General features: G+C 39.7%; 1 protein-coding gene across 3 annotated transcripts in view; it reads left to right on the top strand.

The window, feature by feature from the left end:
• LRP6 (LDL receptor related protein 6) overlaps positions 1 to 12,218 on the top strand; it is a 128,275-nt gene that overhangs the window by 77,850 nt on the left and 38,207 nt on the right. The gene's annotated exons all lie outside the window — the stretch shown is intronic.

Below are 12,218 nucleotides of genomic sequence, written 5' to 3'. Positions count from 1 at the left end.
TTACTAGCATTTCAAGTCTTGCCTTTTCCTCCTGCTGCCTTTCTCTCCTATGGCAACCATGAATCCTGAGGAGATTTGTTACACTTTCCCTGCCCTTCCCATCCATTTTTTATATCAGTTTAGTAGAAGATGTTTTGACCTTCAGTAAATGTTTCAAACTTACATTTGGAGAAAGGACACTGGAGGAGATGCAACAAAGAGAATATTTGTGACAGGATCAAAATATGAAACTTGGAATTGGACATGAAGACATCAGAATAGATGCCTGGTCCCTGCTTTGCTCATATGTGCATATATTTGGGAGTGGGGGTAAAAGCAGGAGAAACACGTTGGTGTACTTGCACTCTATTGCCTTTAAGTATTGCCTTTTCATACATGATTTTACATGCATTGTGCTTTTTTCTTCCCCCCTCTTCGCCATATATGGTATTCCTCAGAACCATTATTTAATTGTAGCGCTACCAAAATGAATTTCTTGCAAGCTATGTTTCTAGTTTGTTTGTGCTACATATGAGCTTTTATTATTTATTTTTTACATACTGATTCATGCTATACTGTTCTGGAGCCCCCAGACGATAATAAAGCATCAGCAGGGGTTAATAGAGACTGGTAGGGGGTACAGCAGGGAGCTTTTGTTCCCATTTTATCTGGCAGCCTGCAGCAGGCAGAAGCAGGCTGTGGCTCAACAGCTTCGTCATTTATCTCGGTCAGGTTTCACTGCTGATAAACTTCTATTGAAATGGATGGCTGCTATTGTGCTTACCAGTAGGGAAGATTTCTCATTGACTTGCTACAGGTTTAAAGCATTTTCCTGCCGTGCTATGAGGTTAAAAATGTATGATCTGCTCTGTTGAATTGGTCTTATGTTTTCCTGCTCAAGTGAATATTTGTCTTCTGAGCACGTACGCTACCTGTTTTAAGGCATAGGTTGGATTTAAAATGGTCAGCAAAGCTTGTATTGATAAAACAGTTATAAAAGGCTGTGTGCATGTGTGGCTGTGCGCTACGAGGAAATGATGGTGGTATGGCTGATTTCTCACAATTCTTCAGTCTTCGCTTCATTTTCCTTTATTCATCTTTCCTGTTCTCCATCCTTGGAGCCAGAGATGACACCCACTTACACCTACTAGTGGTGAGTTTAAAGAAAGAACTCTGCCTCCTCTACGGATCCAACCATTATCCAGTGATTTTTAAGTGCAGCTCTAACTTGAAGTGTTTCTGCATTCCCAAATCTGTTAGCTGTGCCTGGCATTACTGTCTGTAATCCTCACGATTAATATGGAAAGACTTATTATATCCTGCTGTTTTTCAGCATAAGTACACACAAGTCTACAGAACCCAGCCTTGTCAGACAACAGAAAGCGGATGCTGCTAAGACTTTTTTGAGCACAAAAGTCTTGAACAGAGAGGACCTTTCTGTCTTTGACCTAGGAGCTAATAGCTTGGCATCTAGAGAATGCTCTAATTCATATTCTAATCCTGAAATTGCAGGGCTATGTTTTCCTCTGATGACAACTACCTCAATTTTACTGCCACCCTAATAAGGAAATTTTGTTTTCTAAGCATTCACCATTTATTTTCTGACTGAGAAATTTTGTCTCACAGCATTTAGTCTTTGTATTGTGAAACACTGATGACTTGTAAGCCTGATTACTGATCATACCCCATCGACCCTACTTTGTAGTAGAGGTTTGAAAATTGAGAAGAAGAAACTATTGAATTCCTAGCAGTTGAACACAGCTGCTTTTGTGTACTTGCATAAGGCTTTTGCAGGTATGAGAAGTAAGGTAGCTGAAACAAATACTTGAAGTTGCTTTGCTGTTTAATTTTGGCTACATTTCTTTGTCCACCTGGTTTGGATGGTTGTGGTACTTGGGAACATCATTCAGTAAAGAACAGCAAGTAGGTGCTGGAGAGAGTAGGGGCAGATCCCTCTACTCTCTGTCCCAGATCCAAACATTTCAAGTGTACTTTGTCGGAGGATTCCCAGCTGTTTCTGAATGCATACTAGGTCTGCATTAAGAAACATGATAAATTTTTGCAATTAGTAGTGGAGTAAGGACTTATTTAAAAAACAAAAATTAGTTTATACTTTGTATTACTTCCATTTGGGAGGTTTCTCTTGAACTTGTGAATAAACTTTGGGAAGAATTAAATTTCATGATGCAGACCAAGATAGGAAAACTGCATTACAAAGCAAACAAACGACCGCCACAGACCACATATTAGTAATTTCTCCAGACTGTTGAAGAATTCGGTACAAAAAGAGGAGTGAGTGGCCTTTTACTTGTGGACCCCAAATACTGAGCCAGGACCTCCTGATGTTACTGTTGGGTGTGTGTGTGTGTAAAGATTAAGTTCTGTTTTTGATGGTGCTACAGAGTTGCCACTTAGGCACATACATTTTGTAGCTGTTCAAAGTGGTTTAATGTGGAAGTAAAAAAGAGGAAACATATTTAAAACGTCCATCTCAGCTTCAGTTCAGGAACATTGAAAAGGTCAGCTTTTTATTGCTTTTGGTAAGTTGAGAATATCTAACTAAAACTGAAATGTGAAAAGTTTGATTATTGAGACACCCGTTACAAACAGCTTGTGCTGAGTTCTCAGAGAAGTCCTGAGGAGATCTATCAACAGGCTGTCATACTTAATGGAACAGGGAGAGGTTCCCAGCACCTCACAACAGAAAGAGGATACTGAGGGAAGGGTTTGGGTAGATACAGCCAGAACTCTTGTCTGAGTAATCTGACTCGGTGATCTGGATACCAAGCATGGAATTTTTCTTGAGAAGTGCAATTACTGCCTTAAAAATCATGTGATATTACAGAAGACTTCAACATTCAGTTTTAAAATGGTTCTTGTGTCAGGGATTTGAATTTCTTCCTGGAGTCTGTGGGTGGTTTTCATCTAATGAGATGTAGATACCTTCAGCTCACTAAATTGCCTTATATTGCCCTTATAGAAAAGTTAGAAAACAGTACTTTTGCAGTGTGCCTGGCTTTACCTGAAAGTAAATGTTTAGAATCGATTGCATGAGCCCTGCTCTGAAAGCCCCTGTTCTTTTCTGTTAACTCTAAGGAAGAGCCTGGAGTGGCCATGTCAGAGGCAGATGCTCACACTTAAGACACGTTTGAGCAGAAGGTTGCTCTGGCTTCTGTAACCATTCTGTCCATTATTGTTAATAGTAAAAGTTTACCTCTCTGACTTGATTGTTGCTTACATCAGTCAGGCTGCACAGAGACTTTCTATGTTGCGAATTCAGAGGTGCTGCTTACCAGCTTTGCTAACACGAGCAGTCCTGTCTTGCTAATGATAGCTCTGTAAACTTCATGGCTCCTGATGGCCCAGCATGGAGCTGATAGAAGTACATTTGAATCCCACTAGTGTCATACATGCTTCCAAGACTTTCCCCATTGGAGTTTGGAAATGGTGTTTTAATTTAGGCTGTTGTCTCATCTAGAAAGTAGCAAGCCTCTGCTGGCTTACCTAAGGGAAAACACAAAAATTCCTCAAACTAAAACAACCAGAGCTGCCACCTGACCTCACTGAGTCTGACATACTTAATATATTATGTTTGACGGCAAACTTGACGGGAGTGATGTGAAGAAATATTGAGTGATCTTCTGCATTTCTGATTCGGCTGAGTGCTGTTTGTCAGTCTGCTATAATTCCTTTACTCTCCAGTATTCTGGCTTTGTATTTTCTTCTCCCAAACATAAATGTTTTACTGTACAAAAAAGATTGTACTGGTCTTGGACCTGGGCTTCTTCAGGGGCATTCATGTGACCTTGTAATCCCTCTCAGTAATTATTCAGCTTTCTTTATACAGGTTTTTTGTTTCACTCTGAAAGTTTGTAGTCTTAACCTGAACTTTTTTCTGATGCCATTCGTGATGTTCTAACTTTGCAAAGGTCTGTGAGAAAAGCATTGTAAGAAAATTAATACCTTCTGTTAGGCGGAGGAATACATATGGTGGAAAACTGAGCTTTTGGGCATGCAGAGACCCTTGGAATTGAAGTGATTTAGTGAAGGGAGCATTGAATCAGCTTAATAGCTTACTGGCACCAAAAGTGGAGAAGTATCCCAGAGCCACCCCCCAGCTTTACACTAGCAGAGTTACTCATTGGACTATTCCCTGAACCACTTGGACTTGCAAAAACAGCAGAAGACGTTCCACATCTTTTTCCCTCTAAAAAAAATATTTAAATTATAGTTGCTTATTGGAGGAGTCTGGAAAGCACCAAGTTGGGTAGAGAACAAATTAAAAATAAGTAGTTCCTGGGGTAAGGTACTGGAAGAAAGTACCTTGAGAAAAGGAAGAGGTGAGAACAGAGTGGCGAGCATTAGAAGTTGTGTTGCTGAACTTAGTCTTGTAAAACTGTCTCCCAGACCACTGTGAGGGTTCAGGTTGGTCTCGGCTCGTCTCCTTTGCTTCCTGTGAAGCATATATATGGTTGCTCGTAGGACTTAGTTGACAAAGGGCAAGTTGCAAGATTGCACTAATTAGCTTCCTTTGTACCCCTATAGCCTATGCCCATGTAACAACATCCTGATTGTTGCCACTCTGGCCTTTGTATTAATATATCAAAATTAATTTCCATAGCCAGGCATCTTTATTCACCTGTTTTACCACTGAATCTTCTTAAAGGAGCCTCTTTTTTTCCTGTGAAGACCTCTCTTCTCATCCTGTTCATCGTTTCGGCTCAATTGTTTCTGTTAGCCTGTTCTTTACAAATGCAGGGGGGGGTTGTGTTGCATGAGATTGCCTAGGAGATGTCACATTTGATTGTTAACAATGGTTATAAACTCCTTTCCCTGCCAGCTTGTCACTTCACCTGACTTGAGCCGTTTCATTGAAACCCCAACCAATTGTTTCTAAAATTAAATTCCATCTCTGAGAAAACAATTCTGCTGTTGGCATCGATTGATCTGTGAGCTGGGAAAGTTGTCCTATTGTGAAATAAATGAGCTTATAACAGTGTCTGTAGCATGATAGAAAGGGCTATTTATGAAGTTAATCTCTATTCTGTTTTTACATATTTATCTTCACTGCAGTCCTATTAGGAATATTATCCATGCTCAGGAAAAATATATTTTGAATTCTTTGGAAGAATGATTAGAGCTCAAAAGGAAATTGAGGGTGCTGGGGAACTGTAAAATTAGAAATTGGTAATGGCTATTATAAAACAATTAACAGTAAGAAATTGTGGAGTTGGCTGGAGGCATTTGGTTTCTGAGCAAATATAAAGTATTCCAGGTATCCCTTCTGCTGATTTCTCAGGATTTCACTGCAGTGAAGAGATGGTTTCCCATTTCTTATCTAACACATTCCTTAACATTTTGGAATTGAGGGAAAATGCTGCTAACAGTACGTTAATGACAGTGACAGAATTATTTCCTCAAGCTCAGTTTAGAGTCTCGATTGCTTAGTCAAAGAGGGTATAGTTGATCAGGAGTTTATTTTAATTTTTGTAAGGGGAAGAGTAATAAAACTGGAAATTTAGGCAAGATGTCCCTTTTTTCCCTCTCTTAGAGCTGCTGTTTTATAGTAGATACATGTGTTAATTATATGATGTTACTGCAGCCATAACAATAAAATTATTCTGCTCTGTTCTGTTTGTTACTTAAAGAAGTGAGTTGAAAATACGTAGGCCTCAAACCCAGTCTGAAAAAATGCTAATGTAATGTTTAGAAGGTATTCTACCTATCTTTATTTTTGAGAGCTGCTGCCCCAGTTCTTTTTTCCCTTAACCAAATAAATTTAATATTAGAGTTAATGTTCTTTTCCCTTTTTCCAATATAGTAAGATTCATGTACATTTAAGTGGAAGATGAACAGTCATATCCTTGATTAGCAGTGTCGTGAACTGAGTCAGTATGTGTTGCATCAAATAAACAGCACATGTAATATCCCAGGGCTGGAGTGACTAAGCCTAAGCCTTGGATATTCCTAAACTATTTCAGATATAATGCAGGCTTTATTCAAGATCTTCCTCCATGGTATGTTGAAATATCTGGGATATATGTGTTGAATTCAGTGCTTCACAGCTGTCTTACAGTAATATTTCTTTGCAATAATCTTATGCAGATCAGTGTTAATGAGCAAACTCATGACAAATTCACTTTTTTTACCTCATTGTTTTTTAGTTCTATCTGTTCCTAGAATGTGTTAGCATGACCCATGTTGAAACTGTGAAGGTAGTAATGCTTTCTGTTTTTCTGCTGTCTTTCAAACTACTGCAAGAAACCCAGCTTGTCGTTAGCTTGACTCAGGAGTTTAAGGTCTGCTCGGGAAGAGTTTACCTTTTTTGCCATAACACTTCTTTCATATAAATCTGTGCCAAATAGCTGGGAGCAGTTCATGCTATAAGGTAAACCACAGCTATTATCTGAGAGTACATTCAACATATACCAAGGAAACAACAAGATAACATGGTCTGCATTTGTGGGACATGTGACATGCAAAGCGTTATTATTACCAAGTTAGAACATTCTTATTCCTTATCCTTTCAGAAGGAAAATAAATGGTATATTGCATCCTTCCTGTGAGTCGGGGGGGAGAGATGGTTTCCAGCTGTGGTCCATGCTAGAAATTTTGTAGAGCTGTCACAGCAATGGCAGTAGTACTTGAGCAGGTCAATTGAGGTCCCATATATTAAGTGGGGTCTCCTGGCCTCTCTGAGGATCAGTAAGTTGGTGCTGGTAAAGGTGCTGAAGTCCAGGAACCAACAGACGGCCAAAGTCTCTATCACTTGTCCAAAAATTGGCCATCAATTTTAAAAATTGCTGCTTAGATTCAAGTTATTCTTATCTTGTTATGTTTGTATCTGGAATTAGAGCAGTTTATGGATTTTACTGGATGAAGCTGATTTATTTTTTTTGTTGGGGGGGTGTGTGTGTCTGTGAAACAAAGTTCTGGCAACATCTTGGAGTGCAGCTGGGGGCTTTCAGTCCACCATCAGAGGCCTATTCCATTCCTGTAGGTGATCTTCAATTTTTTGCAGATAGAGTTACCAGCTGTTGTTTATGAATTTTCATTGATTATTGACTGCCTCTGATCCAGTCATCCTGAGAGAGAGCTTAGCATGCATGATACTTAACCTGTTCCCTTACTATAACTTTATCCAAAAGAGGACCCAGGAAACTACAGGTCCATTAATCTTACTTTAGTTCCTGGAAAACATCCTCTTAAAACTTGCAAGCCAAATGAAGCAGGTGATTGGGAAAAGCCAACATGGATTTACCAAGGGCAAATCCTGCCAGACTAACCTGATCACCACTTAAAACAAAATGATGTTTTCTGTTGACGTCCAGAGAGCAGTGCGTGGTGTTCGCCTGGACTTTAGCAAAGCATTTGACACAGTTACCCACAGCCTCCTCCTAGACAAACTCTGAAAGATACAGACTGGGTGGGTGGTCTGTGAGATGGGTAGGGAATTAGCTCACAGGCCACACTCAGAGGGTGGTCTCAGTTACTCAGGCTGGCAGCCTGTCACAAGCAGAATCCCCCAGGGATTGACACTGGGCTCCAAACTGTTCACCGTCTTCAAAAATGATCTGATGGGACTAGAAGAACAACCCTCACCAAGTTTGCTGATGATGCTAAACTGGGTGGTGAGGTGGACATGCCAGAGGGGAAGAGCCAACTTCCAGAGAGACCTGAACAGGCTGTAAGAGTGGGCTATCAAGAACTATGTGAAGTTTAACAAAGTGCAAGGTCCTGTGCATGGGATGACATAACCCAAGAGCCCAGTATGGGCTAGGATCTGTGTAGCTGGGGAGCAGCCTTGCTGAAAGGGACCTGAGGGTCCTGGCATACAAGAAGCTGAACATGAGTCTGGTGTGCTGCTGCAGCAACAAAAGCAAGTCAGATCCTGGGCTACATCCACAGGGGCATTGCTAGCAGAGATAAAGACATGATCATCCTGCTCTTCTCAGCACTTGTCAGGCCACAGCTAAAGTACAGTGTCGAGCTCTGGTCTTCAAAATTAAAAAAAGATGTAGACAGGCTGGAGGGGACCAGAAGGACTGCCAAGAAGATGATCGAAGGGCTGAAGAACCTGCCCTGTGAGGAAGGACTGAAGGATTTAGGTCTTCTGTCTCTGGAGAATAGAAGGCTCAAGAGGGAACCTCATTGCAGTTTTCCAGTACTTAAAGGCCGGCTATAAGGAAGATGGAGACTACCTTCACAAGGAGCCACATGGAGGGGACAAGGGTGATTGGTATGAGTTGCACTGGGGGAGGTTTCATCTCAATATAAGAAAAATATTTTTATAGTGAGCATTCACTTGAATAACCTCCTGAGGGATGTGGTGGAGTCTCCATTACTGGAAGTTTTCAGGATGTGACTGGACAGGATGCTAGATAATCTCATATAGGTTCTCTTGACCCCAAAAGGTTGGAACAGATGATCTTTTGAGATCACTTCCAACCTGGGCTGGTCTGTGATTCTGTGGTTACAGTGGAAATGAAACTGTGCTCATGAGTTAAGGTGAAAGGTAACGGTTTGCACACTGTCACTCTGCTTATGGCACTAGGTTAATTACAAGTAAGTCCTACCAGGTTTGTCTGTCTGTATTGCATTTACAATGGAAAGCATGTTCTTTCTAGACCCTGCATGCTGCTTTCTCCTCCAGGAGTCATCAGTACTGAGACTATCTGGCACCTTATAGAACTGGGCTTTTATGTTTGATACTAAACAAAGTGTGGCCCAATAGGGACAGCCAGTTTATGTTATTAGCATCTCCTCAGTGCTGCAAATGTAAACTAGTGTACATCTGCCTACCCTCTACTGCCACTGGCCTTGCTCCACTAGACCTGAGTGGACAGCTAGTCTGCATAGCTTTGCCAGGGTTCCAGCATGAGCTCTAACTAGAGCTGAACATTATTTTCGCAAATGGGATAGGTAAACCAATCAAATGACAAGTGTAAACTGCCATACATTCAAATCCCAGATTATCAAAAAGGTAAATTTCACTGCATTAGATTGTTTATCACAGTTATTACTGGTATTCAAGAGGGAATTGAATCCAGGGTCTGATGACAGGAAAGACCCTTAGAATACATCACTGTGCAATCCAGTCGGTAACTTTTAAAATAGAAGTAACGCTTCAAAGTAGTTGTTTTATTGTACTTGCTGACCATAAGTACAACATCCTAAAATGTGATCACATTTTCAGCATTAATTCATTTTGAATAAGCCATATTTTCATGAAGCCATAGGTTTGCATTCATTATTGTTCTAGGATAAGCAAAGCCCTTATCCTACACTTATATTACAGGCGGGAGGCGGGATTATCTGGTATTTTTTCTGAGGCCATTTCATTTTTGTACTTTGTTCCTTTTTTTTTTTTTTTTCTTCTCATGGAACCACTCGCTCTTTCAGTAAAGGTAGTGTTTGTGGTTGCATCACATCTGTTTCCTGTTGTAGTCTATATTCTCACTGTGGTTTGCAGTATTCAGAATTGCCTCAGAATGTGAAACCCACACCGCATTGTGGTTAAAAGCAGCATAAACCGCTGGAGACATTGCCTCATAGCAGCAGAAGGTGGGTTTCTTATATGGAGGATTCTGTGGGGATAAGCTTCACTGTGATAAGCTGATCCATCTGGGGCTGAAGAAGGGAAATGAATGCATAAAGCAGTATCGGCTGGGACTCTGAATTTCAGTATGTGAAAAGATGATGGTGAAATCCTTGGAAACTGGTTGATCAGTGATTGTTTCTTTTTCCTTTTGCTTAGTATATGTATCATCCCTATATCCCTTGCCAATTTCTTTCTGCCTTTCTGTTTGGTTCTATAGGCTATTGATGAAATTCTATTCAAATCCCCTAAAATGCAGCCAGAGTAAGTGCAGACAACGTGGTTCCATGGAACTATACATATGGTGGTACCCAGCTGCTAGTAGGCAGATGTTTATATTAAGTAATATTTCACAGATGTGCTCAGGTAAGATTGCAGTGGAAGTAGGGTGGCAGGTATGTGTAAGTACTTTGATAGGTGCCTGTTTTGTGTAGGTGACATAAAGTTGTCTTTCAAAATAACAGTATGTCGCAAAATAAAAACCAATTAGAAGCAGATACTTCATCCTTAAGTCCCGTCTTCTCTTTTCCTGACTTTCTTTGAGTGTAAGAGGAAGCTTATTTGAACAGTTCCCCTTTTAAAGTTTGCCAAAGAAAGTTCATCTCACACCATACACTTTCCAGCTAATTCTTTTTGCTGGCAGTTAAGCACTCCCTTAAATATAGAAGTTTCTTCCTTTAAGTACAAGGTAAAAAGTGTAGTATCTGAAGGTATTGCTTTGTGATAGTGAGATTTTAGTGGTTATTACAGTGTGGTTTTGGTTGGCTCACTTAGCAACATACATCCATTATTTGTATCTTTTTGGTCTGCTTAGCAAGCACTAGTTGCCACCGTGTATTAGTTATTTGTCAGCAAAGGTCTTATCTTTATATATATATATATTTATAGAAATGTAAGATGGCTCTGTTATGGTTGGAAAGAGGGTGGTAGACAAAAGGGGATGACCGGTTTTTCTTGGTGGTGGTGATGGTTTCTTGCAGGGATGGTGGGCTCAATGACTCTAACTCACAGTTTATCTTACAGATGTTAAATCTGTGTCTCTGGTTCTAAAGCTAGCCATTACTCTTGTTTACAAAACAGAGTGCAGGAGACATGCTGCTAAGAATTGAGAGCCAGCAGATGCTGAAATGGAATAGCAGGGCTTGTTTTCAAAAGGAAGTCCAGAAATTAGGCAATTATACTGGGCTCTGAGCCCAGCTAAACAATCAGTGATAGGAAGAGCTATGTTTGGATTTGGTTATCAGTGTAAAGTATGTAAGTTACAACTTTAGGATGGTAAATGGTACCATAATGCAAAGTGAAGCTACAAGTACTGCACTTGACTTTCTAAAGGATCTTAGTGAGAATGAAGGGGGGGAAAAAAGCATTTCACTAAGTAATTATCATCTTGTTTTCTTAGTTTTGTGATGCGTGTGCACTAGTACATTTATAGAAGTGTGCCATGTATGCTACTAGACTGAAGATTTTTTTGGTAAGCCAATTCCACAGAGTAATTATTACCTTTTTAAGCAAGTATGCAGAGCCCCTTTCATTCTCCTGTAGGAAATGTGCACGTAAAGGTTCAATTCCCATTCTAATATACTGAGAGTAAGTACAGTAATGTTGGAAAAATTGTAACAGAGAATATTTTTAAGGATAAATTGAACTATTGTGAAGATTATAGCATTTTCTTCTACTTTTTTAGTAAACTTAAAAGTATTTTATTAATGTGCACGTTATACTGTATGCTAAGAAAGGCATGGGTTTCAGTTCTGTTTCTATATTCCTTTTTTCCCTCCCCATCTGTGGTTGGGTAGGGAAAAGGTAGGCATTGCTCCAAACTAGCTCTCATTTCTTGTGAGCTAGGGAATTCTTCTGACCACAAAACATCATCCATTTAGCCAGAGTTACTAAATCAATTGACCCTGAAGGTTGTCGTTGCACAAGTCTTTGGGTTTGAGCCATGGGAAGAATGGGAAATCATACAGACTTGCCTATGGCTATCTTAATTCCACAAAGCAAGTGAGAGAGTTTTGAAAACAGTGATTTAGTAAGTCACTCTTTTTCCAGCCCTTAACTTGGAACATGCTTGGGTAGTGGGAAGGATGTTTTACTGTTTTAGGGGTTAGTACACTACCTTGAATTTTGTGGATCACATTGTTTTGAGAAGTTTTTACATTAAGGTGTTTTGGGTGGGTTTTTTTCTTTTTTTGGAAGGGTAGTATACATGCTATAAATGTAAACTGTAAACCTGAAACAAGCAGAAATATTTCAGAAGGAGTTTTTCTATAAAATTGCAGTGCTGAATCATTTTTAAGCTACTCTTAAAACAGGGCTGTCTTCATTCCTGTCAGTATGGTACTTTTTGTAATAATACTTGGCATTCATAAGGTACTTGATCACTTGCACATGCATACATATGTTTAATTAATCCTTTCAGTGCCTCTTTGAGGAAGTTGGGTATTACTTCTTTTTAGCAGTAGAGAAAAATGACACAGTAAATTCAAGCATCTTGATCAAAGGCATGCAATTATTTACAGACTATTACTGTTCCTTCTAGCACAAAAAATACTGAACTTAATTTTGAAGAATGCAAATCCGGTTCTTTATTCAGACTTGGGAGTAAAAACATACTCTGTAAATCATCTTGACTGTTTGCCTC

The sequence above is a fragment of the Falco rusticolus genome, chromosome 5 (assembly GCF_015220075.1).
Source record: "Falco rusticolus isolate bFalRus1 chromosome 5, bFalRus1.pri, whole genome shotgun sequence".
Lineage (NCBI taxonomy): Eukaryota > Metazoa > Chordata > Aves > Falconiformes > Falconidae > Falco > Falco rusticolus.
Note: the sequence above shows the minus strand (reverse complement) of the source record. Positions and strands in the feature narration are given on the sequence as shown.